We start from the raw sequence: 24834 nt of genomic DNA, 5'->3' as shown, positions 1-24834 counted from the left end.
GATTTCAAATATGACAAGATGAAAAAAACTGAGGAGGTTTAGCAGTACCAAATATTAAACTGGGATTAGGGATTAAGAAACCATTAAAAACTATTCAAAGACAAGACAGCACTCTTATTTTCAGGTATAGACTATTAAGAATATGGTTTCAAAGCAGGAATAGAATAAGTATTCCAATTATTGTGACATCACTATAACAAAGCTGATTACAACAATTAAGAATTTATGGCAGATAAATAAGGCTAAATAAAAACATGACACGAAATTGAAACTGAAGCAAAAAAAATGTATGGTTATTCTGTTATGAAATGGTGTTTAAATTCCATCAAGACATCTCGATTCCTACCCTATTGCACCACCAGATGGTGCTGCCACAGAGGTAAGCCCAGGGGACGTGGGCAGACACCCCAGGCAGGGCCCCACGGTGGGAATCCCAAACCAGAATCAGGGGCAGACTAGGAGGCAATGCCAGCTCCCTGCCCTCACCCAGCTGGGATCAGGAACAGTGGCAATGAGAAACCCCCGCACAAATTTTAAACTATACACGGAGGGAGAAAAAGGGGATGGTATCTAAACTATATGCTATTCTGCTCTCGTTTAAAAAGTACTGATTTACCTTGCCAATCCAAATGGCATCAGGATTGCAATATCGAAAAAACACAGGAAAAATGGGAGGAAATCTGGTCATCTTCAATATTTACATCAAAAGTAATTTCTGTAAGACTCCAATCGTTTAAAATTATTCACAGGTGGCACTTGACGCCTAAAAGATTGTCTACAATGTCATCCTCTTGCTCTCCCCTGTGTTGGAAGGGTTGCAATGAGGTAGGATCCTTCTCTCATTGTTGGTGGGGTTGTTCACGGATAGCCACATTTTGGAAAGAAATATTGGAAGTAATAAAACAGATAACGAATTACGATATTCCATTATCACCTTCAATTATATTTCTAGACCAATGGAATATTCCACAGATCCCAAAAGCTATCAGGAATCTTATAGCAATATTTTTAGTTGCAGCGAAATCAGCGATAGCTTCAGTCTGGAATCTGAAGAAAGTGCCAACTAAAGAGATGTGGCTCTCTAAGATATGGGACCATTTCATCCTGGATAAAATTAATGATAATATTCTCAATGCTGAACGCTTTCCCGCCAGTTCCAATTTCTATGAGAAATGGTTCCCTTTTCTTGAATTTATAGACATGCACGATTTACATCCCAAAGTAAGAATTGCTCAGACGTTGACTCAGTTTTCTGATATTTGGTAATATTATGTATGCTTAGTTTAAAAGTTATTGTAATGTTCATATTCTTCAAAACTTGTAAACTATTATTGATTAGTTGTTGTGTTACAGTTGATGTTCATTGTTGATTTCTATTTGTTGTATGTTATAAAGCTTAATTAAAAAGTAAATTAATTAAAAAAAAAACCCGCCTTCACCCACCTGGGATCAGAAGCAGAGTAGGGGGCAAAGCCCACCCCCTGCCTTCACTTAGCTGGGATCAAGAGCAGAGAAGGTGGCAATGCCTGCCCTCCACCTTCACCCAGCTGGGATGACATACGGCTTGCAGGGGTGGTGCACCCTGTTGAGACAACAGAGAATATATATTAATGGTGACACAGTATAAGAACCGCTGAGGAAGTATTATATACGAAAAAAGTACAATTAGCTGGCCCCTTGTTGGGTTCGTGCTGGGAGTCTTCCGGGAACATCTGGGTTCACCTATGCAAAATATAGAGAATTTGGTTTAAATTTGAAGTTCGCATCGTTTTGCACTTACCTGCTGGACTTGATCTCATCAACGGAAGCACCTTAATCCACACACCTACAAGAAGCAAAAGAGACTCTCTTTGAATGGACTTGAATATATTTATTGAGGTGTGATTGGATGTCTTTATTTGTATTGGCCGTCGCCCTGTGAATTGGTGTGTTTGGCTTATGAATTTATGATCATTCTAGGATGGATATTTGTAATGTAAAAGAATATTTATGAATTGTGAATTTACACGATCTGTCTGTAGCACATTGCACTTTAACTTTTGGATAAAATGTGTAATATGATACTGATATTGAATTTTCTTGTCCAAGCAGTAGGGATCCACTTTTTTGCTTGAGATTTTGGTGCTTGGTGTGGCTTGTTTTGTTCTGTGCTGGGATGAGGAGCAAAGCAGGTTGCAATGCCCGTCCCCGCTTTCACCCAACTGGGATCAGGATCAGAGCACGTGGCAATGTCTGCCTGCTGCCCTCGCACACCTGGGGATCAGGAGCAGCGAAGGTGGCAATGCCCACTCCCCTGCATTCACCCAGCTGGGATCAGGAGTGGAGCAAGTAACAATGCCCGCCTGCCCCCCTTCACCCACCTGGGATCAGGAGCAAAGCAGGTGGCAATGCCTGCCCCCACATTTAGCCAGCTGGGATCAGGAGTGGAGCAGGGGCCAATACCCACCCTCTGCCTTCACCCAGCTGGGATCAGGTGCAGAGCAGGTGGACATGCCCATCCCCTCTTCACCCAGCTCAGTTTAAGAGCAAAGCAGGTGGCAATGCCCGCTCACCCCTTTACCCGGTCACGATCAGGAGTGGCACACTCAGAATACAACCTGGGGAAAAAAGATTTCAGGAAATCATGAAACAATTTTTAGAAAATTTTTAAATAGTGCAAAAATATTAAGTATAAGAGAGCTAAAAGTATCAGTATTAGGAATGGTGGAAACATCCAAACAGGTAGATCAAACCAGGAGGTTATTACAGCTAGAGATGCAGTGGATATATAAATTGAACAGCTTGGTTCTGAATGGTTTGAATAACGAAATTGACTATTCTTTCTACCTGTAATTGTAAGTTAATTAATCTGTACATCTTAAATTTTGGAGTCATGTACTTTATAGCAATGGATGTTTGTACCTCTCTTTAAAAGTCTGCGTGTTGACAGAATTGTGGGGTCCTCTATATTTGGGAAGCCACTGTTGTATAAACTGGACGATTTGGAATTTCTAAACTGCTATATGCGATTATGACAAAATGAAGCTGTAAATATTTGTATACATGTATTTTGTAAATTACTGTAGTGAGCACTGGTATTTTCCTAAGTGCTCAAGAGGTAACTGTCCCTTTAAGTGACTGGTCCTTCAGTATGAGGGTATTTAATTGTTAGGAGCCCAGAAATCTCTATGGTATGATTCCGTCGTTTGCCAACTGAGTGATGTGTGAGAATTGAGTTTGGTGACCACATTTTAGAACTATATCTCTGTTTTATAATATGTACACAGAAGATTTTTTATAAATAACTTTATTTCAGTCTTTGGAAACTATGCCTGTGAGGAAGTGAGAGCACAAAACGGGAACTGGAAATCTGCTAGCAAAAACCCATCGGCTGTATGTTTGAAGGAATGTTCAGCTTTAGTTCTTCTAGATAATCTGATGGTCTATCTATGAAAAAAAAGAAAGAGAAAGTTATTAAACGTTCGATCTTCACCAGTTGGACTCTTTACCGTATGAACTTTGTCTCAACCGGTTGAATTTCTTGATATTGTATTTATTATATTATTCTTGCACTTGGCACTTGGCAGTATTTAAAAATTTTCTAAAAATTGTTTCGTGATTTCCTGAAATCTTTTTTCCCCGGGCTGTATACTGAGTGTGTTTAACCTGGCCGGGTGATCTCCCCTTGTTGTTATCAAAGATCAGGAGTGGAGGATTCGGTTTCGTTTTCTCAGCCATGCCGGACGCTCCTCTCGGCTGGTCCGGGAGGAAACGACCGGGCACCCTGACCGGGCGGCTGATCTGCAAGGATTAGCCCCCAGGACTCCCAGGGAGGGAGCCAGGGTCCGGGACGCGGCGGGAAGAACTCCCCGAAATCAATGCGGGGAGGGAATTGCCCGTTTGTCCCTATGGAGGCCGGCAGATGTGCGCGGCGCCTCGAGTGCCGCCGGGCAACGAGAAACGGCAAGTAAAAGAAACAGGCGGAAGCCTGTAAACAAGCGAATCCCTTCTGTTCTACAAGCGTTTGTGAAGGAGAGGTTGATCTGAAGAAGACTCGCTCTTCCCCTTCGTGGAGTTCCAGAATTTTGTTGGCGCCCCCCCCCCCCCCAAATGGCAGCAAAGAAGCAAAGTCCCGCTCTCGGTAAGTCAATCTCGGCCACCTTGCAGAAAGGGGAGTCGCTCGAAGAATTGGTGCGCAGGGCGGTGGTGGAAGCCATAAAACCCTTTGTTGACAAGCTGAACGAAACTGATCAAAGGGTGGGCTTAATTGAAAGCGAGGTGAAAACCATTAAGGCAGCAGCGGGGGGGGCAGAAAAGTCTGCTCTGGAAAGTGCGTCACTTGTGAAGGCTACAAAAAAGGAGCTGAAGTTGGTGGAGAACCAACTGATCGGGCTACAAGTGGAACGAACGCAGACAATTTTGCGTCTCCAAAACGTGAAAGAGGAGGAAAATGAGGATCTGTGGGATTTGGTCTCGGAACTACTGGCGACACCCGCGAGGACGACTAAAGAAGAGGTTAAAAGCGCCATTTTGGAGGTCCGTCGGGCTTCTTCAAAATATGCAACAAAGCGACAGTTGCCTCGTGAGATCATTATTGACTTTTCAACTAAAAAGATTCGGGACACCATCCTATATAACTCATACAATGCGGATTTGGACTTTATGGGTTTGAAAGTCAAGATTTTGAAGGACGTTCCATTTCTAGTCCGGAAACGGCGTTTTAAATATAAAAAGTTTGCAGCTCTTCTGAGGGACCATGGAATAAAGTACAAATGGTTATTCCCGGAAGGAATATGGTTCAGATATAAAGATCAGGCCTATAAGATATTATCAGAAGATCAACTAAAGGATTTTGAGAATAAAAACCCAGAACTCTGCTGCACCAAGAACGAAGAAAAGGAGGAGCCGGAGGGGGGGGGAGGAGAGCATTGCAACAGCAGTTGCACAGAGAGAATTGCGTCCGGGACCCAGAAGGGGGAGGAAAGTTTAATCAGAATTTGAAATGTTTATTCTCTGTATGATTAACCACTCCATCATTATTCTATGGAGCTATTTTTGTATTATGACAGTATGAAGGGAAACACTGAAGTGTAGTGTTTAGTGTTTGTAGTTCATTCCCCCCCCTTTTTCTTTTTCCACTCCCCTTTGTCCCTTCCCTCTTCCCTTTCCTTGTGATAGTCTGGTGTAGTGTTTTGTAGTTATGAAAAATTATAATAAAAAAAGAAAAAAAAAAAAAGATCAGGAGTGGAGCAGGTGACAATGCTCATCCCCGCATTCACCCAGCTGGGATCAGAAACATAGCAGGTAGCAAAGGCTGCCATGCACCTTCACCCACCTGGGATGAGGAGCAAAGCAGATAGCAATGCCCGTACCCCGCCATCACCCAGGTGGGATCAGGTGCAGAGCAGGTACTAATGCTCACCGCCACTTCATACTCATGGAGATAAATGTGTTTCTTTGTGCTCTCAAGTGCCAAAAGAAAAGCTAAATTAAGGCAATATATACGTAACTACTCTTGTCAGGAAATGAAATCTGTTCAATTTTTACATAAGAGAATCAAAAATATCAAACCACCTAAAATAAAATTAGCAAATATTACAAAACAAATAATGGGAAAATAGAATAAATTCAGGGGGTATTCAATACTCCTTTTGACTAAATGCAGAGAAATTTGCAAACTTGATGAGAAGAATGCTAACTGTGATTAGATGGGTTTCTCGTGATGTAAGTTCAGACAACAGCTATGGGTATACCTCTTTCAACTTTCCAAGCATTCATATGGCTTCTCCCCTGCGTGAATCCTTTGATGCAAAATTAGGCTGTGATTCCGAGAGAAACTTTTTCCACACTCCAAACATTTATATGGTTTCTCCCCTGTGTGAATCCTTCGATGCACAGTTAGGTGACCATGCTGAGAAAATTTCTTTCCACACTCCAAGCACTGGTATGGTTTCTCCCCTGTGTGAATCCTTTGATGCACAGTTAGCTCACCATTCGAAGAAAAGCTCTTTCCACACTCCAAACATTTATATGGTTTCTCCCCTGTGTGAATCCTTTGATGCACAGTTAGGTTGCTATTGCAAGAAAAGCTCTTTCCACATTCCAAGCACTGATATGGTTTCTCCCCTGTGTGAATCCTTTGATGCACAGTTAGCTCACTATTCGAAGGAAAGCTCTTCCCACACTCCAAGCATTTATATGGCTTTTCCCGTATAAGGAGAATTCCTGTGTGAATCCTTTGATGCCTAGTTAGGCTACCATTCTGGGAAAAGCTCTTTCCACACTCCAAGCATTTATACGGCTTCTCCCCTGTGTGAATCCTTTGATGTGCAGTTAGCTTGCCATTCTCAAAGAAACTCTTTCCACATTCCAAGCATTTATACAACTTCTCCCCTCTGTGAAACTTTTGATGAGAACTTAGGTAGAAATTCCGAGAAAATCTCTTTCCACACTCCAAACATTTATACGGCTTCTCCCCTGTGTGAATCCTTTGATGCACAGTTAGGCTGCTATTGCAAGAAAAGCTCTTTCCACACTCCAAGCATTTATATGGCTTCTCCCCTGTGTGAATTCTTTGATGCCGAGTTAGGCTGCAATTCCAAAAAAAGTTTTTTCCGCAGTCGAAGCATTTAAGTGGCTTCTTCCCTATGTGCATTCTTTGATGTTTCTTTAGGGCACTTGCCTCAGAGAAGCTTTTTCCACACTCCAAGCATTTATACGGTTTCTCCTTTGTGTGAATCCTTTGATGCTCAGTTAGGTGGTTATTCCGAAAGTAACTCTTTCCACACTCCAAGCATTTATATGGCTTCTCCCCAGTGTGAATCCTTTGATGCCTAGGTAGGCTAGAATTGTGAGAAAAACTCTTTCCACACTCCAAGCATTTATATGGCTTCTCCCCAGTATGAATCCTTTGATGCTCAGTTAGGTGGTTATTCCAAAAGTAACTCTTTCCACACTCCAAGCATTTATACGGCTTCTCCTCTGTGTGAATCCTTTGATGTGCAGTAAGATGGCTATTAGAAAAAAAGCTCTTTCCACACTCTAAGCATTTATATGGCATCTTCTCTGTGTGAGTCTTCTGATGTGCACTTAGTTCACTACTCCATTGGAAGCTCCTTCCACAGGCCAAACATTTATATCTTTTCCGGCATGTTGTAACGTTCTGATATTTTTTCAGATTGAATCTGGAGCTGAACCTTTTCTCAGTCATGGAACCCTTTTGCCATCTTTTTCTCATCTTTATTTCATCTTGGACTGAGTCCTCCTGCATTTTCCTGCTCTGGCAGGCAACCAACTTCTTCTGCTTTGCTTCCATTTTCCATCTGAGTTGTCTTTTTTGTACCAATTGAGGTCTAGATTTCACTTCCAGATACAGATCTTCCTCTCTTTCCACTCTTTCTCGTTCCTTCTCACTTGCCACCTCTCTTCTACCTGCAACTGAGGAAAGAGAGAAAGGAGTCAATTACGATAAAAAGGAATAAAATACTAATTAGTGGGTACAGTAAGTAGTAAAAGGCATTTTCTACAGTGACTCCCAGGGACCTGGAGAAACTTCAGCAACATCTAACCACGGTGGTCTTGGAAAGGGAGAAAGAGATAACAAGGATTTTTTTGTTCTGCTGCAGAAAGTTGCTGTTAAGGTCAATGTGTGTTTTTGTATTGATTTAGAATGCACATGGAGACAAAATGGAATAAGAAATGCATTTTTAGAAAATCTTAAATTTTATTGACTTTGGTTGTTGTGGATTTTCCGGGCTGTATAGCCGTGGTCTTGGCATTGTAGTTGTGACTGGTATCTTCAGAGGTGTAGCACCAAACGACAGAGATCTCTCAGTGTCACAGTTTATTGACTTTGTCACAGTTTATTGACTTTGTTTACATGAAAGGAAAAAGATATGGAAACAGTTAAAATCAGAGACTGGAGCCGTGCATAGAAAAGACACGTCTGTCTACATATGTGTATGTTAAGTGCTGTCAAGTCATCTCCGACCTATGGCGACCCTATGAATGAAAGACCTCCTGTTCACATCCCGCAAACTGGATGATGTTGCCTCTTTTATTGAATCAAGCCATCTTGTTTTAGGTCTTCCCCTTTTCCTGCTGCCATTTTTCCTAGCACTAGCATTATTGGCTTTTCCAGAGAATTTCATCTTCTCATGTTGTGACTATAGTACGATAGACTCAGTTTTGTTTTGTCACTGTAGCTTCTAGGGAGCAACAATGACAAAAACATTGCTTCTAGGGAGAATGCAGTCTTTATTTGATCTAGTACCCATTTATTTGTCTTTTGGGCTGTACGTGATAACTAGTTGCTTGCTATTACTCAGCTTAACTAAACAAAAGGGGCCCTGCAGGGATGCTAACAAGGAACAGGAAAAAAAACCACGGAAACAGTAATGTCTTTTAAAGTGCACCATGACTAATTATTACAACTGTTTAATATCATTATTTAATGTCAGTAACTTCACAATCCTAGAGCCTAAAGTGCATAGTGCAAAAATGAACTCACACAGTCACAAATCACAAATACAAATGTGTTCACATCTGAGAATCTAAGCAGTTAATTACAATGTATTCACATCTGAGAATCCACATAATATTAAAGACACATCAAAGAGTCTTTGAAGCTCAATGGCACAATTTTCACTTTCTCAATTATTCAATAGAGACTTGCAATCCAACTAAATTCTTATAACACTGTCCTCATGTGATTTCTTTTCTAGGTGGACTCCTGCAACCAGAAGCAAGGTGGTTGCCGTCTCCCGGGTGGGAGATCCCTTGGGGACTCACAAGTCTCGATGTAAAGGAGATTAAACAGCTGTATCTGGGTTCCCAATCAGGTCAAGAGAAGCTAAAAAACTTTTCAAACACTTGAAGCTGGAGATAATCGCTAGTGGGACACTCTTGTAAAAGCAAGGGCAGAACAGGAGAAGTGCCAGCTTCCTGTCGAATGATTCTGAACAGCTGGTGGATTTTCAAGCTAAATTGTGTTCACCCCAAAGGGCTTAATATTAATAATGATCTTTCAGCTCTCTTGTGAGGACTCCCACTTTGTTTCTCTGGCCCTTTAATTCTTTCTTTGGCTTCATTCAGCTCATTCACAATAAATTCATGATTACATCTGTGATGCTATTCAAGCGCCTGGAAGCGACTGGCCACTGTGCCTGGTGATTCTCTTGTGAACTGTATTTGACTTCACGATATGAGTATGTATCCAGTGGGCAATATTGTGTTTTAAATATTTATTTGTGATTATGATGGACTATTTATTATTCATTTTAGCTATGTAACTGCTGTGATGAAGGGTGACTGAAACAGGAGGATTACGCTCATGTAGACCCCTTGTGGTTACTGAGAATGTGTTTATAACTGAATTAGAAATAATGAAGATATTGTGTGGCTTCAGTTCTATTGAAGATGGATGCTAACTGAAGAATCTCCATCCCCCCCAACCCCCAAAATACCTCAGCATCGTCATTTAAACTGGTAAAATAAGCAAATATTATGGGAAAATCTGACTCTGATAAAAAGAGAAATCAGACAAACACATTTAAAAGCCAGCAGGAGGTTTTCCCCCCTCAGAACAAAAAACAGACATCAGAGAGCCTGTTTGCCTCAGCTGTTAAGATGGCAGACGCGCAGCCTGCCACTGTTCTATTACAGCCAGAAACCACAGAACAGTTAGATCTGAAACTGTCAAGATTAGAAATCAATATTCAACAACAATTCTTGCTTGCGATTAAGCCACTTCTTGATCAAATCTCAGATATGCGCTTAGAAATTCAAAGAGTGGCTACAAAATCAGAAGAAGCGAAGGAGACAAGCACAACAGCATGTAATGAAGTAAAAAGGCTTCTAACAATAAATGAATCACTACAAGACAGAGTACTTAAACTAGAATTAAATGCAAGACAAAAAAATATTAAACTGAGAGGGGTGGAGGAAAGATATACACAAAAAGTTGATGTAACTGCCTATATAACTTCATGGCTGGTTTGGAGGATGGCATAACACTGACTGTAACTAAAGCTTACAGAATTGGAGCGAGGAAACAAAGTGTCAAAGACTCTCCTAGAGACATATTAGTTGAATTGCCAGATTACCATACTAAAAAAAAGATCCTAGAAGTGGCAAGGAAAAAAGGCTTTTTTCAGCACGAGGGCAAAACAGTCTCAATCTACACAGACCTACCAGGAGAGATCCTTGAAAAAAGAAAAACGTTAAAGGCAATAACAGCAACTCTCCGGCATTTAAGTATTAAATATAGATGGCTGAACTTGACAAAGCTGTCAGTTCTTCACAAAGGCAAATTTCTCATTGCGTCGGATGAAGAGTCAGGATGGAAATTGCTACAAGACCTAGATGTAGAAACCAACATGGAGACCTAGAGGCAATCTCAGAAGAGAAAACTCACCATCGATGTCATCATTGCCTTTGAAGGGAAGCAAGATCTCTGTGCCCCCTACTTAAGATTTTGTGGCAGACTGCCTTGTTTTCAACTAAACCAAACAAAATTATTTTGGGGGATGGGAGGGTGTGATTTTCTGTGTGTGCTCCTAGTGTTTCTGGGTAGCAGCACCTCGTTATTGCCGGTGGTAATTATTACTGTGTGTTTTAATACAGTAGTATACAGGTGCTGCTAGCTAAAGTCATTAAAAATAGTTATATTTAAATCTAGGTTTTATTTTAATCTTTTACTTATATATCTATAATTAATATTAGATTAGATTTTTTAGGGTTAAGTACAAGGGATTGTTCAGGTTTAAACTAATAGGGGAATCAGGGAGGGAAGGGTGGGGGGGATAAATTACCAATACAATAGTGTAACAGTAAGTTTCATATAACATTAGGAATACATATTACTTATTTAAGGGTAGAGTAAGATTATTAACTGTATAAAACTTTATTTTTAGACAGCAAATCTATATTTATATATTCCTATCTGAATTTCGAGCTCTCATCAAGACTCAGGAAGTGATATAACAATATAAGGCTGTAATTAACTGGGTTATAAAATAAGAAAGGAGAGTGAACTAGTTCTTTTTTAGATATTTATTAGTATTAATTTTAAAAAATTAATTATCTGAGTCTAAAACCTTTCAGACCAGAATAAAATTTTATTAATTAACAGAGGGGGTGTTAATAATTATATTAATATTTTAATTAGGGGGAGTAATACAAGGGGTGATATTGTATTACTAGATTTATATAAGTACTCAAGAAAGGGGGGAGGGTGAAAGGGAAGGGGAATTAGAGTTATAAGAGAAGGGATAAGGGGATATTTACATACTCAATTGTCATTTCTATAAACTAAAATTGTAGACTCAATACTCAAGTTGACACAAACTGATCATTAAGTTTAATTTAACAACTCACATTGCCTTTTTAATAATTTATACTGTTATTTTTTAATTTAAGGTTGCCTAAGCGATAAATTGTTTATTAGCAATACTGCAAGAAGTTATTCTACACTATAAAATTTAGAAATTTGGACAACAAAATTTGTTGAATTATAGCATTATCACAGGGTTAAAAACAGCAACTTATTAAGTTATATGTATATATAAAGTAACTGAACTAAAGTAAGGACATTTAGAATACATAGCTTTAAATAAGTACAAAAGACCAAGGTAGTAATTGTGGTATTGTATAGAGACAAAATTTGATAATCTGCACAAATCTTATAGACACATTAGTGTTGTATAGCCTATAAACAGAACATTCTATTGTGATTGATAAACAAAAAAAGAATAATAATAATAATAAATTAACACACTCAGCTGTCATATCTCACCCAAGTAACTTTAGTAACAATAACTTATCTACTAGACGGGTGGTGAAGTCTAGGAAATCACTTCTAATTTCAATTAACCATAAATATGTGTTCTACAATTAAATTTACCTCCTACAATGTAAGAGGACTGGGAAACCCGATTACGCGCAAACGTATTCTTGCCCAATTGGCTAAAACAAAATCGCACATCATTACATTACAGGAAACGCATTTTAATCCATAACATGACAACGAATTGAAAGCTAGCTGGATCCAGACCCAATTCCATGCCACTGGCACGTCAAAATCCAGAGGAGTTTCTATTCTGATATCAAATAAAGTACCATTTCAATACAAAAAAGTGTTGATGGACCCTAATGGTAGATACATTTTTCTAACGGGGATGATAGAGGATCGCACATACATTATAGTTTCTCTATATGCTCCATACAGCAATCAGTTGCAGTTCATTGAAGAAACTACAACTCACACAATTTAAGGAGGGAGAGGTGATCATTGGGAGTGACCTAAATTACGTAATAAACTACAATTTGAACAAATCTAAATTTAATAAATAAAAGATATAAAAACAAAAAACAGGGAAGGAGAAACAAAGTAACAAGGCTAGACTCTATCATTGAGAACAATCAATTAGTAGATATATGGAGACACTGGCATCAAAATGAAAAAAATATACATATTTTTCAGCATGCTTCAGAGTCTATACCAGAATAGACTACATTTTAATCTCAGATTCACTTGTTGGGGAAGTTGTTGATTCAGATATTGAAGCAATCTTAATCTTAGACCATGCACCTATTAATATTAGTATTAATCTTGGTAATGCAAAGCAAGATCTGAATATGTGGTGCTTACCAAAAATACTACTCCACACAATCTGCTTCTAAAGAAATTGAAAAAGCATTAGAGACTACAATAGCTGATAATTCAACTGATGATGTCAAAGCCCATATTTTATGGGACACCATTAAGGTTGTAATTAGAGGACATGTTATTGCTCTATCGGCCCAGATTAACAAACAAAGAAACACTCAAAAACTGGAACTACTTAAAACTATCAAATCTCTCGAAGAACAACACAAAAAAACAGGAAGTAAAAAAACTATCATAAACTAAGAATACAACATAAAATGCTAGATTCTCTAGAAATTAATACAATTCAAAAGAATATGTTATACACCAAACAAAGATTTTGGTTCAACTCACCTAAAATGTTGAAAATGCTAGCGCATAGGGTCAAAAAGAAACATTCGGCAAATTATATAAATCTCATATGTGATCAACACAAAAAACTACATGCAAAATCTACTGAAATCATTAAAATATTTAGTGGTTTCTACAAAGAGTTGTATACCTCAAGGAACCTTGATCTACAAAAAATTTCTAGCTTTTGGCAAACGCTAGACAACGCTAAAAAACTAAAAGATGAGCCCCGAAAATTTTTAGACAGTAATATTTCTACCCAGGAAATACAAGAGGCTAACAAATATTTGAAAAATAATAAAGCCCCTGGCCCAGATGATTTCCCTTCAGAATTCTATAAAAATATGCTACTTTGTTACTACATCCCCTCAAGGACACATGTAATATGATAATGGAAACAGGTCAAATCCCCCAGTCATGGACTAGAGCCACTATTATAGTAATCCCAAAACAAGGAAAGGATGCCACAAATCCGACTTCATACAGACCTATCTCCTTGTTGAATCATGACTACAAAATTTTCACAACAATCGTAACAAAACAAACAAACATTTTCATTTCTGAATATGCGCACATAGACCAATCCGGTTTCATTCCTGGTCGGGATATAACTGAAAACATTTTTAAGACCTTAATATCTCATTGCAAGACAAACAAAATAAAAACAGCCTTTCTTTCCTTAGACATTGAAAAAGCTTTCGATTCGCTGGAACCAATATATCTGCAGTCGATCCTCCAACAACTGGGCTTTGGGAATAATTTGTAAACAAATCTAAAAAAATTACAAGTATCAAATAGCCTTGAAGCAAATTCACTATTTAGGAGTAAACATTTCATCCAACATCAACTCATTCATTAAACTGAATCACACAGAAATAATGAAACAAATTAAACTACTTCTTAACAACTGGACCAACCTGCATCTATCATGGTACGATAGGTTACATCTAGTAAAGTCATTTCTTTCCCCAAAATACTCTACCTGTTGAGGACCATTGCAATTAATATTCCAAGAAAACAATTACACCAATGGTAAAGTATGCTAAACAAATTTCTCTGGGAAAACAAAAGGCCGAGAATTGCCTTTGAAATACTGCGCCAGAAACGTTCAAATAGAGGTCTTAAATATCCAGACCTTTACAACTATCATACCACAGCTAGATTGGCTAATGTACTATATATTCTCAATCAAGCAAATCCCCCAATTTGGGCTAAAATATTTCAACCTATCTTGGGAAAATATACCATAAGTGATATAATTTGGAAATGTTCGATAGTCCTAAGAAAATTTAAAAAAAACAATTATTTAGCTTCCTTACTGAGAATATGGGACAAGAATAGAAAATACCTAGTTCCAGCGATATCAAGATATTCTACATTCATGCACCAGCATTGGTTACCTCAGAGTCATGATAAATCCTTTTCAGAATTTTGGAGCCGAGAAAAAATAACTAGATTAATAGATATAACCATGCATAAAGGATTAGCAGAAAAATTGGAAATAGAGAATATCATGAATCATAAAATCCACTGGTTTAGGTACTTCCAATTACAAAATTTGGCTGATCACATCAATTTATCAAAAATAATTACCTAATAATGTTTATTAGACTCTCCTTCTCTTCATAAAAAAGGTTTGTTATCCAAAATTTACAATATAATGCTGTCCATCCAAAAACATAAATTATGGAAATTTCAAGCCCAATGGAACAAGGATTGTCAAATACAGCAGTCTACAGAAAGATGGGGAAAAATTTGGTCTTCCAATGCCTATACCTCAAAGTCAATTGTCACTAAGATGCAAACCTACAAAATAGTTAACAGATGGTATATAACTCCAAAGAAAATATTCCTGATCTTTTCCTCATCCTCCCCTAATTGCTGGAAAGATTTTGGAGAAGGAGATTTTGCGCACTGCTGGTGGAGGTGCAAGGTGCAAGCATATAGAAACATTTTGGAAAGAAGTGCTAAAGGAAATCTGGAAAATAACAGGATATGAAATTCCTCTGGCACCAGAAATTATCCTGTTAGATCAATGGGATAATTGGCAGACCCATATCCCCACATTAAGGAGAAACCTAATAACCACCTTACTAGTAGTTGCAAAGAGTGCAGTAGCTACACTTTGGAAATCTAAGGCTATCCCCTCAATTGACAGCTGGCAAAAAAAAATTTGGGACCATTATATATCGGAAAAGTTGTATGATAAAATCTATCAAGTAGAACACTTCCCAAGAACAACTAATTTTATGGAGAAATGGTTTCCATTTTTTGAATATCTGGAATATAACAGCTCTGAGCCCGGCCTAAAATTTTTTCATACATATGCAAATATATAAAATATCTCTTAGTTTCATAGAGTATCTGGTGTACTTTGTAAGAATTCCCTCTCTTTACGAGATCAACTATAATTCCTTATACTGCAATAAGCATTACTTAGTATAATCACTACTCATTATTAACATAGACTTCTTGTGAGTTATAAATCTTTGTATATTTAATTGTTACTTATTACTTGCTTTGACTTTACGCATGTTTTTAAATTTTGTGTGCTTATTGTTTAACAGTTTATAGTTGTGTTTTACAGTTTTAATAAAATTTTATTTAAAAAAAAGAAATAATGAAGATACTAGAGATTATTTAATGTTACATTAATTCCCATTTTGGATTGCACTATATACTGTATGAACTTGTGCGTTATCTAACTTTACCTACTTATAGGAGGCATGGTCACTTTAACACTGGCACTTTGTTAAAAAAAATTGTAAGCACTTTTGCACTTTGAATATATATTGACATGTGTTATTATTTCTGCCAGCTGATATAGACTTGTTTGCCTTCCTTTTCTCTCTGCACAGTATAAAGAATAATTAATTTTGACTTCATTTTGTTTCATTGTATCTTTAAGAGTTATTTAGTAAGTAAGTAATGGGGATCAGATGTGGAGAAGGTGGCAATGCCCACGACCCCTTCAGGTGGCTGGGATCAGGCACGGAGCAGGTGGCAATGCCGGCCTCCACCTTCACCTGGCTGGGATCAAGAGCAGAGCCGGTGAGAATGCCCAACCCCGCCTTCACCTTCCTGGGATTAGACACAGAGACGATGGCAATGCCTGCTCCCCACCTTCACACAGCTGGGATCAGGATTGAAGCAAGTGGCAATGCCTACCTCCCACTTTCACCCGGCTGGGATCAGGCGTGGAGCAGGAGGCAATACCCGCTCCTCCATTCACCCACCTGGGGTAAGGCGTGGAGCAGGAGGCAATGCCCACCGCCCCTTAACATGGCTGAGATTAGATGTGGAGCAGGTGGCAATGTTCGCCTGCCTGCCCTCCCCTTTCTAGAGCCCGCTTGTCAGTCTATGGAAGACAGGATACATTGAAGGTGACTCCCAACCCTTGCAGCAAGAAATGCAAGAGAGAGTAAATGGGTCTTTATTGAGATATCACACGCTTCTCGATACATATGTTCATAGGTTACACAGAAGCAGTTAAAGGCGTCTGGCTGTACACAGGTCTCTTGTTAAGAATGACACCTTGAGCACAGGATACATTATATCAACCCATTTGCCTGTTCTCCCACCCCTCCGGCTCTCCCAGCCGAACACAATCAGTAGCAGGGTGGAAGGAGCTGTCCCAAGGCTGCTGCAGTGAGCCATCCAAGATAAGGGCTCGCCCGTCCTGGAATCTGGAAAGCAACAGGGAGCAGGTGCAAGAGGCTATTGCAACATATCATCCAGGGAAGTCAGCATGGTTTTGTTCCTAACAGATCTTGCCAGACCCACCTGGTTTCCTTCTTTGATCGAGTGACCAGCTTACTGGATCGGGAGAACTCTGTTAACGTGATTTATCTGGATTTCAGTAAAGCTTTGGATAAGGTTCCCCCATGACATTCTGATGGGCAAACTGGAAGACTGTGGAGTGTACTATAGGACAGTTTGATAGAGAGGGAACTGGTTAGAGGACCGCACCCAAAGAGTGGTGGTCAATGGCATTTCATCAGATTGGAGGGAGGTGTCCAGTGGGGTGCCACAGGGCTTAGTTTTGGGCCTGGTACTTTTCAATATTTTGATCAATGATCTGGATGAAGGAGTGGAAGGGCTGCTCATTAAATTTGCTGTTGATACCAAATTGGGAAGAGTAGCAAACACCCAAGAAGATAGAACTAAAATTCAACAAGACCTGAATACTCTGGAGAAGTTGGCAGCTGTGAATAGGATGCAATTCAACAAAGACAAATGCACAGTATTACATCTAGGCCCCAAAAATGGGAAGCACAAATACTGGATGGGGGATACACTTCTGGGCAGTAGTATATGTGAAAGGGATCTTGGGGTAATAGTGGACTGTAAACTAAATATGCGTCGAAATCGCAGGAGGTCATAGCCCCTCCCTTGGTCAGGCCACACCTGGAGTATTGTGTGCTGTTCTGGAGGCCTCACTTCAAAAAGGATGTGGACAAAATCGAGAGGATGCAGAGGAGAGCAACGAGGATGATCAGGGGTCTGGAGACTGAGCCCTACGAGGAAAGGCTGAGGGCCCTGGGAATGTTTCGTTTGGAGAAGAGGAGGTTGAGGGGGGACATGATTGCTCTCTTTAAATATTTGAAAGGCTGTCATTTGGAGGAGGGCAAGGAGCTGTTCCAGTTGGCAGCAGAGGGTAGGACCCAAAGCAATGGGCTTAAATTACATGCACAAAGGTACCGGCTGGATATTAGGAAAAACTTTTTCACGATCAGAGTAGTTCAAAAGTGGAATCAGCTGTCTAGGGAGGTGGTTAGCTCCCCCTCACTGGTAGTTTTCAAGAAGAGGCTGGATGAATACTTGTCAGAGATGCTTTAGGCTGATGCTGCAATGGGCAGGGGGTTGTATGGCCCCTTCCAACTCTACAATTCTATGATATCATAAACTGAATAACAATATGGAGGGACAGTGGGCAACAGACCTTACACTGCTCTATTTTACCCCATGACAGGCTTTGTTGCTAGTTTATATATATTTCTATTAGATACTCTTTAGATTGCGCTAAGCACTTTTTTCTTGTGTTTCTTCTTTCCATATAAGAATTCAACAATAAATTACAAGCACTGCTTTATCTGGTTGTGTGGGAAAGGAAACTGGTAATAACTATGCTCTCTCTGTGAGAGTAAAATATTTGCCATTAGATTCTAAGTTTGTAGTTTTCTCTGTATGTTGATTTTACAACTATTTTGCTTTGGCTTTGAATGGCAAGATCTGAGAACTTTAATTGAAAGAAGTTTCTACTGGGAAGTCAAGGGCTTCGTTGTTTAACTGTGGCAGCACAGACAGTGATGGTGAAAAATACCCCGTTTCATACAAAACTAAGGGGCTTCAGCCACTTCCTTGGGCTATCAATGCCCGTGTGATCTAGTGGTCGCAGTGCCTTACTAACACCCAAGGGGCCAGCTTCGAACGGAACTGAAACACAGAAAGGCTGAAGAAGGAAACAGGAAGTGAAGGGATTGGCAAGCGTGAACCTAACTGGGTGTTGCCCATCTCTCCTGAACAGGGCTCCCTTCAGCAACAGATTTCTCTTTACAGAATGAGTGTGTCTAATGCTTTTGTTCACAGGGGATATAGATTCCCCAGGTGTGGGACATCCGTTTCTTCCTCTTTGGCAAAGGAAAGCGTGCTCTGAAAACAAAGAGGGTCAAAAGAAGATGCCACCTTCTTGCTTTTCTTCCATGTCCATGATATAAGGGAAAAGATCCTTACCAAGGGAGGCCACAGTCTGGTAATTTTCCTCCATCACTTCCCAGTAGAGTTTTCTTTGGCCCGGATCCAGCAGAGCCCATTCTTCCTCCGTGAAGAACACGGCTACCTCCTCAAAGGACACGGGAGAGCTCTGAAAGAAGAAAAGATTTCCCACCTGTTCATTTAGACGTGAGCACTCAATGGATTGAAAGAATGCAGTGCATCAAACCAAAGTTGACTGCCTTAACTCAGAAAAGTTCTGATCAAAATTCTGTTCTCTTATATGATGCTGAAAGGGCCAGGCTGTTGCACCCCAGGTCTTACTCGCCTACTCCTACCTGCCTGGCCTTGGCTGCCCTTTTTGTTAAGGGCAGCCAAGGCCTGCTTAACAAAGCATTAGCTACAAGGTACACCAGAATAACTACTAATAATAGAAGAAATACTATCTGCAATACAATGTGTACTGCAAACACTCCGAAGATACTTTGCAGATGGACCAGCAGGTTGTGGGAATATTGTTCGTATAAAACATTTGGATATCAAACATTGTGACATCTCTTACTGGAATAAGGAAAAAAAATATTGCAGAAGCCTAGAAAGGAATAGCAGCCATCTTACTTTAAAGGAGCAAGGACTGCACAATAATCAGTTTAAAGTGCAGAAAATTAAGTATTAATGCTCTCTCCTAACAGCGAAGAAGCCAGTGTAGTATCAGTGGAGGCTCTTACGGTAAGCCATAGAACTACTAAAAGATGTCACGCATGTCAGGTTCAGAATGCTCTCATGTATGTTCTTGCCTAACCGACTCCATTTTTAATCCTTTCAGTGTTCAAGTGCTTTCTTCACAGGTGCCAGGATGTTCCCAGGCAGCTATCTCACAGAGACGGATTGTTTTGGCTACCGCTGTTCCACCAAGAACCGGCCTTGAAGGACTTTCGCTTTCCTAGCTTCAAAGGGACTGTTTTGAGAACTATGGGGGGGAGGTTGGGCCTGCTGGGATCTGTTACTTTGTACCTCATGCTTTGCCTGTCATTGGTAACAATTCACATGTACCATCCTGAATATTGTATTCAGGCTCGTGGACTATAATGAATTCTTTCTTCAGTAAACTTTTTGAAAACAACGGGCTTTTTTCTGATTGCAGAAGGTAGTCTGGAGTAAGGATATTATCTAGCCACAGTTCTGACATTGATTGGTAACAAAACAATTCATTATAGTCCACGAGCCTGAATACAATATTCAGGATGGTACATGTGAATTGTTACCAATGACAGGCAGAGCATGAGGTACAAAGTAACAGATCCCAGCAAGCCCAACCTCCCCCCATAGTTCTCAAAACAGTCCCTTTGAAGCTAGGAAAGCGAAAGTCCTTCAAGGCCGGTTCTTGGTGGAACAGCGGTAGCCAAAACAATCCGTCTCTGTGAGATAGCTGCCTGGGAACCTTGGCACCTGTGAAGAAAGCACTTGAACACTGAAAGGATTAAAAATGGAGTCGGTTAGGCAAGAACATACATTCTGAACCTGACAACGCAAACAGATATACCAGTTTGGGGGAAAAGTCCTTCCATTAGGCGGGAATTTTAGACAAATCTTACCTGTTGTACCACACTCATCAAGCTAAGCAACTATAAACAACAAGCTTGAAAGGAAACACGAGCACAAACTGACAACACCTTTGCCTAATAAGTCTTCCAACTGGGAAACGAAACCATCCCCACACAAAGAACCGTATCAAACTGTGCTATAAGAATACCACAACCGTGCCTGATAAGTGACATAACAACAGCAATCTATGGAATGACTTTCACAACACAAACCATTCTTCAACGTTCCATGTCTTCAATCTTTCCTCCCAAATGGGTGGTGTGATTATTTCAAGAACACTATAAATGTTAAAACAGTGGGAGGAAGCAATAGTTATTACAATATAGATGAAGTAAAGTCTAAAGAACTTGACAAAATAATGAAAAATACTCCACAGAATGTTTAATCTCCTTAGCAAATAATGCATTCCCTCCACACAAAAAGGAGAAATTGTAATTCTCCTAAGAAACTTAAATCCCAAACACGGATTGATACGTAGAACCCTTCTACAAATACTGAATACGGTTACAAAGAGTTTGAATTTCAAAACCTGCTGCTGGACAAACTACCATACTTCCAGGAACAGAAAATTTCCCATTGAACTAGTCTTTGCAATTACAATGAATAAAAACCAAGACCAAACATCAGAAAACGCAGTGTGAGAGCAAGACTTCCTAACCAAAATGCTTTGTGTCACGTAGGCAGTATGTTGGAGGAAGATGCAACTGGTTTCTTTCAGAATGAGAGGAAAGATCTCTGTTTCATAGACACTGCAAATAAGATCTTCAGCAGCCTGCTCGCCTAGCGACTCAAACAAGAACGGGATTTTCTCACCATCCCATTTGTGGCAAACTAGAACCAGTGGAGTGAAAATCGGTGGAAGGAACATTAAGAATTTGAGATACGCAGATGGCAGAAAATAGTGAAGACTTGAAAGGACTACTGATGAAGGTTAAAGGAGAAAGGGCCAAAGCAGGATCGCAGCTGAACATCAAAAAGACTAAAGTAATGACTAGTGAGGAATCTCACAATTTTAAACTTGACACTGGGGAAATGGAAATCGTTTCAGATTTTCTATTCCTTGGCTCAATTAAAAGGAAGACTGCAATGAAAACATCAGAAGAAGATTTGAGACTTGGAAGAGCAGCTGTGAGGGAAGTAGGAAAGATCCGTAAAGATAAAGATGTCTCTCTGGGGACCAAGATCAAGATAATCCAAACGGTGGTATTCCCCATGACCATACCCCATTCAAAGCCCTTCATGGCCTCAGCTTCTCGTACCTGTGTGACGGCCTCTCCCCCTATGTTCCCCCAAGGCAGCTTCACTCACCTGGACAAGGCCTTCTGCAGGGACCGCCCTGCAGTGGGGCAAAATCAACAGCTGCCCGTACACGTGCTTTCTCTGTGGTATCCCCCCACTTTATGGAAAGGCCTGCCTGAGGAGGGAAGGAAAGCTCCCCCTCTACTGGCTTTCTGCAAATTATGCAAAGGTGAATGATTTTTACCCAGATCACAGGACTGTGTCATAAGAAATAACTCATAGAGATGTCTTGGTAGGGACGGGAACTACATGCTATGCTACTGGGTACTGCCTGCAGATGTAGCCACTCGCCAACTAGGGAGTTTCCATGCCGCTAAACGTGCCATAGGAAGTAGTTATGCTTTGTTTCCGACAGATTTCATCTCTATGATATATTGTCGAAGGCTTTCTGGGCTGTATTGCCCTGGTCTTGGCATTGTAGTTCCTGACGTTTCTCCAGCAGCTGTGGCTGGCATCTTCAGAGCTGTAGCACTGAAAGACAGGGATCTCTCAGTGTCACAGAGAAGGCCGGAAGGTGGAGGCAGACACGGAGGCGGGCAGGGACCCGGCTCTTCTCCTCGGAAGGGAACCTCCAGTGGCCAGTGGCCGGTCCAGAGAGCGGCGCTCAGTGGGATTCCCGCTCCGGAGGAAGACACGAGCCAAGCGCGGCCAGACCCCTCCTCGCCCTCCTGCGGGGACAAGGGCCGCCTTCCAAAGCCCGCAGGGCGAGCGCAGCCATCTTCGGACCCCGCAGGGACAAAGGACCCTTCCGGATCAGGCCAGCGGTCCGTCCAGCAGCGCCGAAAGAAATCAGCCCAGGCGGCTTGCAGGGGTGCATTCGGGTGGGGGGGGGGGACACAGGCGCCCCATGCAGACCTCTTGCCCCAGGAGTGTCTCTCTCTCTCCCGCTCCCTGCGCTCCCCCCGCCCAGTCCTTCCTCCTTCCTCCCATTCACACGTATTTTCTCTCCCGGCCCCAGATCCCTCCCTGCAATCCCGAACTCACCTTCCTTGCAGGCGCGCAGAGGCTAAAGTTGCCCCCCGGCCAAGGGAGAGGCGGCAGAGGAGAGCCCCCGCGGAACTTCATGCCTCCAAGACCGCCTTCCCTCTCCCGAGGGAAACAAAGCCCCTTCCCCGCCTCGAAGGCGCAGGCTCGCCTCGCTGGTGCTCGCTGAGCCTTCTGGGGATGGTAGTTCTCTGGGACTACAAGACTCCAAATTGGAGTTGGGAACCTGGAAGAGGAGGGGCCTTGGCTGTTCTATCCACCTTCACCTGATATCCCATTGCAGGAGAGCCCAGCAGCAGTGGACTGGGTCAAAAATACTGTTTGCCAGGAGACAAAAGGGGCCCATCCAGGGAGGCTAAAGGGGTCTGCATGGGAGCACCGGGGCCCCCCCTCACCCTCCCTGGGGGCTGCGGGGTATAATCCAGGGTCCCCGATCTTGACAAACTCATGGGGTGCCAGGGTGAGCTGGAAGCCACGAGCGCTATCTACCCAGCCCTGCATCAGGCCAATCACTGCTAGCAGGTCTTGGTGCATCATGTGCACTTTTCCACAAGGGCATCCAAACGGTCCCCCCTCACAGCTCTGCTCCCTCGGTTGGCTCGGGCACCCCCTGCTCCGGATACACCCATTTCCACCGCCAGAGCTCCTGCGATGGTATCCGGCTTGCGCTTTTCAGGGGTTGGAAAGGGGGCTCCAGGCCTCCAGCGGACGAGCTCTCGCACGGACCAGGCACCTGCATGTAATGGCCCGCTGCCTCGTCCCACCAGAATTCCTGGCTGCCACTGGCTATCACTTGGCCCTCTGCTTCCACACAGAGTTGGAACGTCTCCCAAGTGTAATCCACCCCATCCTCTCACCCAGGCTGGGTTTCCGGGATGGCTGATAACTGGGGGTCCAGACAGCTGCTGAGCCCTGTTCCTGAGGAGTGGCACGCAAATAAAGTCCCGCGGTGCCGCTGGCCCACCCACAACTATAAGGCCCTCATTTAATTTAATTTTTATAAGAAATAAGTAAAATTTTCAAAAATACATAAGTGGAAAAAGGTATAATTATTTTTTTTGCAAAATAAATGTATATTTGTTAGTAATTACAGTGTACTTATATTGTATATATTACTGGAAATATTCAGTAGATACTAAATGTAAATACAGATTGTTATAATTGAATTTTGTAATTTTAAATTTTTTTAAAATGGTGGATATTTTTAAATAGCTTGCTTGTACTGAACATTTTACACATTAACAGGTAGTTCAGAAGCATATTTCATGCAGTCCACTATATTAAGATGATTGTTCGAATCTGTCAATCATTGCTTCTGCATCCAACTCATCTAACAATTCCTTTTCAATGGACAGCAACATGCACGATTCCAAGTTCTCCTCAGACAGTGAATTCCTTAGCCTTGTCTTTAGCCTTCTTTCTCCTTCATGCACGCACACACTCAGATACACAAACACATTCTTTTGCTTACTTACTACACTTGCCTGTCAGGCCCCACAGTCTCCCCCCACCCCCCAGCACACACACACACAGAGGACCGCCCAGGCTGGCTGCCCAGGGGGAGAAAGTGGAGAGGGCGACTCACCTCTGTCCTGTTCTCCTGTGGCAGGGCAGAGCACCGGGAGGACAGCCAGGCAGGAGGCAGCCGCAGCTCCTGGGAGGCAAACCTCGTGCTCGGTGGGGGCGAGGACTGCCTACTCCAGCACCCCCTGTGGAGGGTCCACAACCCCAGGCTGAAGGGGGAGTGGAGCCAACCGGTGAGGGTCCCTGCACTGAGCTAATGAGCTCTGAACGGGGGCGGGGGGGGGAGGGAACAGTAGGCAGCCACCAGCCCAACAGACAGAGCACTCTAGCCTTCTACTCTATGTTACCATAGAGATTAGGAGGGAATTCTAGAGCATCCCCTGGCAGCTGCCATTTTTCTCCTCTTCTAAATCGGGGGATTTTTAACATATTGTCAAATGTTTAAGGGGGCCCACTTCATCAGGGGCCCACAGGGCCCACAGGCCATTGGGCAAGCTGACACCCTGGCCAGTCCACCATTGGAGGCCAGCTGGGGAGAGCCTGAAGAGAGACAAAGAGCAATGGGCAGAAACCTCTCCAGATCTCCAAGTTTGCTGCTCTGGCACTGCGCTCCAGCTGAGAACTGCCATTTCCAGCAGGGACCCCTGAAGAGGACTGAATGTTTTCCTCCAAGGGTGCAGGAGAGTTGACAAGCTGAAGCCCTGACTTCCCTCCCCTCGTCTCAGGGGGGCTAA

General features: G+C 41.8%; 1 pseudogene; it reads right to left on the bottom strand.

Moving 5' to 3' along the window:
* Positions 1–3323: 3323 nt before the first annotated feature.
* Positions 3324–24834, bottom strand: part of LOC129328437 (zinc finger protein 208-like) — a 114564-nt pseudogene continuing 93053 nt past the window's right edge.

The sequence above is a fragment of the Eublepharis macularius genome, chromosome 4 (assembly GCF_028583425.1).
Source record: "Eublepharis macularius isolate TG4126 chromosome 4, MPM_Emac_v1.0, whole genome shotgun sequence".
Taxonomy (NCBI): Eukaryota; Metazoa; Chordata; class Lepidosauria; order Squamata; family Eublepharidae; genus Eublepharis; species Eublepharis macularius.
Note: the sequence above shows the minus strand (reverse complement) of the source record. Positions and strands in the feature narration are given on the sequence as shown.